Source organism: Pseudopodoces humilis, chromosome 26 (genome assembly GCF_049639895.1).
Source record: "Pseudopodoces humilis isolate 2021_Gansu_Grassland_sample_001 chromosome 26, ASM4963989v1, whole genome shotgun sequence".
Lineage (NCBI taxonomy): Eukaryota > Metazoa > Chordata > Aves > Passeriformes > Paridae > Pseudopodoces > Pseudopodoces humilis.
Genome location: NC_142225.1, coordinates 6,373,918 through 6,380,278, shown reverse-complemented (window position 1 = coordinate 6,380,278; position 6,361 = coordinate 6,373,918).

Below are 6,361 nucleotides of genomic sequence, written 5' to 3'. Positions count from 1 at the left end.
TGCCAGGATAACCTGTGCATTTGTCGTGGCCAACACTGGGATGATGGATGTGACCTGGTCAGGGAGGAAGCGCTGCCGGGGCTCCCACAGCCCATCCCCACAACCCTCACCCTCCTGCCCCACCACAATTTTTATCCCTTCACCTTCTTTTTCCGACTCACTGAGCAACAACTGTCATGTTTATACTCCCCCCCCTGTCCTGCTCTGCTTCAAGGATTAAGCTTTCATCCTTCATTATGAGCTTCTCCCCCAGGCAACATTTTCCACGAAGAAAAAGGAATTTCTGGGATTTTGCTTTTAAGAGATTATGTTACCAAGCATGTGTTTTTTTGTGCTGAGGTGAGGAGCTTTCCCACACACACGGGTGATCTCATCCTGGGGCAACGTAGTGAGTGGGGTGGAGTGGGGGACAGGTCCCTGGTGCTGCTTGTCCCTGGAAGTTCCTGCCCTTCCTCCCCTCGCTTCCCTGCATCCTCCTCTCCCAACAGAGCGGTGCTGGTGGTGGCACACCCCGCCCATCAGGGTGTCCAGGGCCCTGTGGTGTTCCCCTGGGCACCAGGGTGGATCCCACCACCACACTGGAATGTGGTCACCCCTCTGGGGTGAGGGATGCAGAATGGGCACCCCTGGAGGCCTGGGAAAGGAGGGGCCTCATCCTTGCTCGCTAATTTGGGGGTCCCTGCCACGGCCCTGCCGTTTGAGCCAGAATCACCAAACACCACTGGTGTCCCCTGCACGAGGCTGAGTTGTGGCTTTCGCTGTCCCCAGCACCATCAGGCTGCTCCTGGGGGACTCATGGTCTGGCAGGACTGGGACCCCCTCCTTGCCTGTGGGGCAAGCGCTGACCTCGCCGTGCTCTTGCCTGTGCTCACACGAAACCTCAGCTGCTTAGAAGGAGCTGATACCACGCCTGGAGGCTCGGCATTCCCAGGGTTTGGCTGCACAGTAAGTGTTGAACAAGGTTGTGCTTTCATTGGCAGCAGCTCTTGTTATTAAATCCTTTTCAGGAGCTCATCTAAGCCCAACAAATTAACATAAGGGAAGCACAACAGATAATGTCAACCGACCAAAATAATCCAAGTCTGTAGTTACAACAGGGAAGGAATAAACACAGCCCAGGAGGAATAACTACAGCATGTTTAGCGTCAGCATCTGGGCTGCTGCTGCTCAGAAAGCGCTCCAGAGTTCTGCTGGGAAATAACCAAGGGAAGGTCAGGTGCAGCTGCTGAAAAATCCCAGCCCCAGCCAAACCCTCAGGCACCCAGGGATGCTGTTGTGAGGCTGCTCAGGGGACACTGGGGGACATGGCCCTGACACAGGCATGGGGGGAACGGGGCAGAGCCCCCTGAGAGCTGGGACATCCCCACCCCTCCTCACATCAGCCGGTGGATGAGCAAGGCTTCACCCGGTGAGTCACGGCGCTGAGTCAGACCTTGCTCATCCTCTGTGCACTAAATGCTGCTTATTTGAGTGTTCTTGGGGGGCAGCACGAAGATGTGTTCCTGGAGAGACACGAAGCTTTCCCCCTGCTTCAGCTGTGGCCAGCATATGCAATAACTAACAATTAATCCATGACCAGCTTGCTGCTTTGCTGACCGGAGCAGCTGCTGTGATTCTGCTCTTGGGAAACGAAACCATTCCCAGCTATCCATTGCTTTTTGACAAGTTGTTTTCAACTTATAGGTCAATAAATAAAACTAGTAGCTTCTGCTGAGCTGAAACTCAACGGGAAAAGAACACTGAAAAACAGCTCTCAAAGGCACTGGAAGCCCAAGCACATGCAGCCTTGAGAGCCCCCACTGAAATACCCTGAGCAGCAGGTCTGTATCACACATGCAGACACACTATTGTGGGTATTAAAGAGCCTAAATCTGATTAAAGCTTTTCTATCCCAGCAGTGGTCAATTCCAGAAACCAGCTCACCCAGGAGGCTGAATTCATTTCATCCCCGAAGTCTAATTAAAGCCATTAGTGTATTCCTTGTCTTTCTGATAAGATCAAAGCATTCCAAGAGCCCAGCACTACCTTATTTTCAAGACAATTATACAACATATAGCATCGATTTTTCTGCCTCCAGCTGTACACATTTATCTCTGTCTATCATCGGGTAATCGGTCCCATCAGACACAGCCAAGCCCGGGCTCTCAGCTGACAAGTGCCTGCACTTGCCAGGCCGGGTTTCTTTGTCGCCCTCATCTCAAATTAAGGCCCGAGGCAGTGCCTGGTGTCCAGAGCCCAGTGCCCACAGCCGCGGTGGGACATGGGGCACATCCAGGCTACCGTGCTGGTGTTCAGGTGGCCACGGTGACCTGTGCCACAGCCGTGCTCAGGGTGCCCAGATCACCACAGGGCTGTCCCCGGTCCCCTGCTCCCGCTGCTCCTGCACAGCCACAGCTTGGAGCAGGGCTGTGTGTCTGTCCCTGCCCTGGGGACCCGGTGCTGTCCCAGGCTGCTCCCCCCGGCCCGGCTCTGCCGGGACCCCCGGGCACCGCCGGCTCAGCAGCAGCGGGGGCCGGGGCAGCAGGCCCGGGGTGCTCTCCCCTCACATAAACATCTCTCCAGCAGCTCACGGCCCCTGCAAGAGCCGAGCTGTGAATTTTCATCTCTCAGCTAATCAACTCGCCTGCTAGTCCAAACTTGTCAGGAGCTTTATCCCTGCCCTGCCAGCCTCCTCCCGGCCCACGGGTGACAGAAGACGTTCCCATCCCTCCCCGAGACACATCCAGCTGCTACAAAAACAAACATCCTCCCGCTGGTGATTCCTCCTCGTCAAACAGTGCTGACCCTGGATCCCCCGGGCCCATCCGCGCTGCGCCACGTCCCGAGTCGCCGGCAGGGAAGGGCGATGTTTACGGCGGCGATGGCAGAGCCGTGTTCCTGCCTAAGCCAGGGGTTTATTAATTGCTGGTTCTCCCTGCTCCTCTGTGACAAAAGATTAATCGCCCGGCCAGGGCCGCTCTGGCCGCGAGGCTCCTGCAGACGAGAGGCAGCTGCGGCAGAGCCGGGCTCGCTCTGGAGCCTCTGTCCCCTCGCTGTGTCCGGGAAGGAGCCGCTCCCCCCGCCGGGCTCCTCCAGAACGCTCATCGTGCCCGGGATGCACACCAGGGGATTCCCAGGAACGCCCCGGGAAGCTGCTGTGGGCTGGAGGGAGCACACCGGGACTGGTCCTGCCTCTCCCTCGTGGCCAGGCCGTTCTCTCTGCCTTGGTCTGTTTTGTCACCGTGTTGTTGACAATGAAACAAAATTTTATTTAACAAAATAACAAAACCGCAACTGGAAGCAGGACCGGTGAGATCGGCTCAGGGATGCAGCCCAGCCCAGATCTGTTCCTGCAAACAGTCCACACTCGAGGTGTTCCTCAGATAACAAAGTCCTTCGAACACCTGTAACCTTGTTCCAGAACAATCTTTAGAACTTCTGTGCGCTCGGGGTTGGTGCATTTTTCACTCTCCAATCCGATTGATCCAAACACACTCCTCTGAATGGTTGTTACGATCACACAACCTCCACCGATCAATTCTGAAACTCGACGCTTCATTGCTCAGCCAACGAGGATCCACAACGTTACCTGCAGTTGCGACTGTTCCAGAAAGTTCCACTCCATTCCATCTGTATCACCCCCCCATAGCTGAAAACCAGCCACCACACTTCTCCTGTACACCCGTACACAACAAACAACATCACAACTACAACATCTCTAATTCAACAAATTGCCTTATTCATAAGAGTGTGACCTTGCCTTAAACACCCTGAGTGCTGCACCTGGGCCAAACGTGGCCGTGGGCAGCTGCTCCTCCAGGACACCTTGGAGACCCTGCTCGTCACCCTCCGGTCACCAGGGTTTACTTTGGGTCTGCAGCTGAAGCAGCTCTCAGCCATCAGACACTGAATTCCCATTGCTGGCAGCTGTGGGCGGCCGCGGTGGCCCCGGGCTGGCAGGGCCGGGTGATGGGGCCGGAGCCCCGGGGTTATCAGCAGCGGAATTCGCCGGGCAGGGAAGCGGGGTAAGCAGAGCTCGGCCTCTTGGCATGTTTGCTCGTGCTAAACCTGCAGCACGAGAACTTTTCACAACAACACTCAGCGCTTGAAGCCTTCCTTGGCCGCTTGCACCGGCGGAAGGGAGAGCAGGGCTGGGCTGTGCAAACGAACCGCGCCCGCAGACACGGCGGGCACGATGGCCCGGGGCTTCTGCTCAGGCTGAACACACAGCAAAGCAAAAGAGCTTTCCCCGACACAAATGTAGGTCGCGGCACTTGGGGACAAGCAGCTCCCTGTGCCGGGGGTGCCCGGTGATGGGGCGCCCTGAGCCGGGGGTGTCCCGGGCACGGAGGTGCTGGGGCGGATCTCCCTCCGTGCGGGTCCCTGCCCGGCGGCGGGGCCTCGTTTCCCGTCCCTGCTGCGGCCTCGCACGGAGCGGCCCCGGCCCGTTCCCATTCCCGTTCCCTTTCCCGTTCCCATTCCCGTTCCCATTCCCGTTCCCTTTCCCGTTCCCATTCCCGTTCCCTTTCCCGTTCCCTTTCCCGTTCCCATTCCCGTTCCCATTCCCGTTCCCTTTCCCGTTCCCATTCCCGTTCCCCTTCCCGTTCCCCTTCCCGTTCCCTTTCCCGTTCCCTTTCCCGTTCCCTTTCCCGTTCCCTTTCCCGTTCCCATTCCCGTTCCCATTCCCGTTCCCCTTCCCGTTCCCATTCCCATTCCCGTTCCTCTTCCCGTTCCCTTTCCCATTCCCGTTCCCGTTCCCATTCCCGTTCCCCTTCCCGTTCCCATTCCCATTCCCGTTCCCCTTCCCGTTCCCTCTCCGTTCCCGTTCCCGGGCGCCGGTCGCCCTCCAGCGGCCCCGCTGCGCCGCGCACCGGGCACGGAACGAGCCCTTCCCGGGCTGCAATGAGCATCCCTGCCTGCCCCTGAGCTCCTCGTCCTTCTCCTAGGCTGCCTTGAGCTGTCCTGCCCGGCCCGGGGGCGCCGGGGGCAGGGTGGAGGCACAGCCGCACACCCAGCAGTGCCTGCAGCCCATGTGCAGAGCGTGGCAAACCCCCAGGCACCCCCTTTGCCCCCCACAAACCCCTGGTCCTCTCCTCGCCCCGCACACGCAGAAGCCGAACTGGCGTGGATGCGTTTCAGGGGGTGAAGGAATGCCTCGTGTCCAAGGAGCTGACTCCCTGTACCCCGCACAGAGCCCTGCAGAGCCCTGTACCCTGCACAGAGCCCTGTACCCCGCACAGAGCCCCACAGAGCCCTGTACCCTGCACAGAGCTCCAGAGCCCTGTACCCTGCACAGAGCCCTGTACCCTGCACAGAACCCTGTACCCTGCACAGAGCTCCAGAGCCCTGTACCCTGCACAGAGCCCTGCACAGAGCCCTGTACCCTGCACAGAGCCCCACAGAGCCCTGTACCCTGCACAGAGCCCTGCACAGAGCCCTGTACCCTGCACAGAGCTCCACAGAGCCCTGTACCCTGCACAGAGCCCTGTACCCTGCACAGAGCCCTGTACCCTGCACAGAGCCCCACAGAGCCCTGTACCCTGCACAGAGCTCCAGAGCCCTGTACCCTGCACAGAGCCCTGTACCCTGCACAGAGCCCTGCACAGAGCCCTGTACCCTGCACAGAACCCTGCACAGAGCCCTGTACCCTGCACAGAGCCCTGTACCCTGCACAGAACCCTGCACAGAGCCCTGTACCCTGCACAGAGCCCCACAGAGCCCTGTACCCTGCACAGAGCCCTGTCCCCTGCAGAGCCCTGTCCCCTGCAGAGCCCTGTCCCCTGCCCTGCGAGCGGGCACCGGGACAAGGATCAGGGCTGCCTTCGGCTGTCGCCACTGGCCACGGGCTCCAGCTTCACCCCGGCCGGGGTCACGCCCGAGCTCGGCACACACCGAGCGTGTCGGAGCCACACGGACGTGTTTACCCAAGGGTTTGTCAGCATTCCTCGCTTGGGCAAGGACCTGCCACCGCCGCTGCTATAAAAAGCCAGCAGGGCTGAGCCACAGCACCAGTTCGGCGGTACCGGCACTGGCACGACCTCGGGATTGTCACCGAGCCTGGAGAGATGAGCAAAGAGCTTCTTCCCAGGCTGTTGCAAAACCTGTTCAAAGAAGCGATGTAAAGATAAGAAAATCAGGTCATTGTAAGGTGCATTAGGGAGACTCGGGCGCTGCGGGCTCTGCCCTGCAGAAGGGCAGGGAGGCACCTGCAGCAGCCCCAGCTCTCCAGGCCAGAGAGGTGATGGTTCTGTGCACATGCTGCATCCCAGACAAAGCAGCTTTTCCTGGAGCTAGGCTCTGTTCCCTGCTGTGTCCTGCCACATAATCGAGCTGCTCTCCTCGGCAGCAGAGGGAATTTCAGTGAGGCTGCACATCCCGTTAG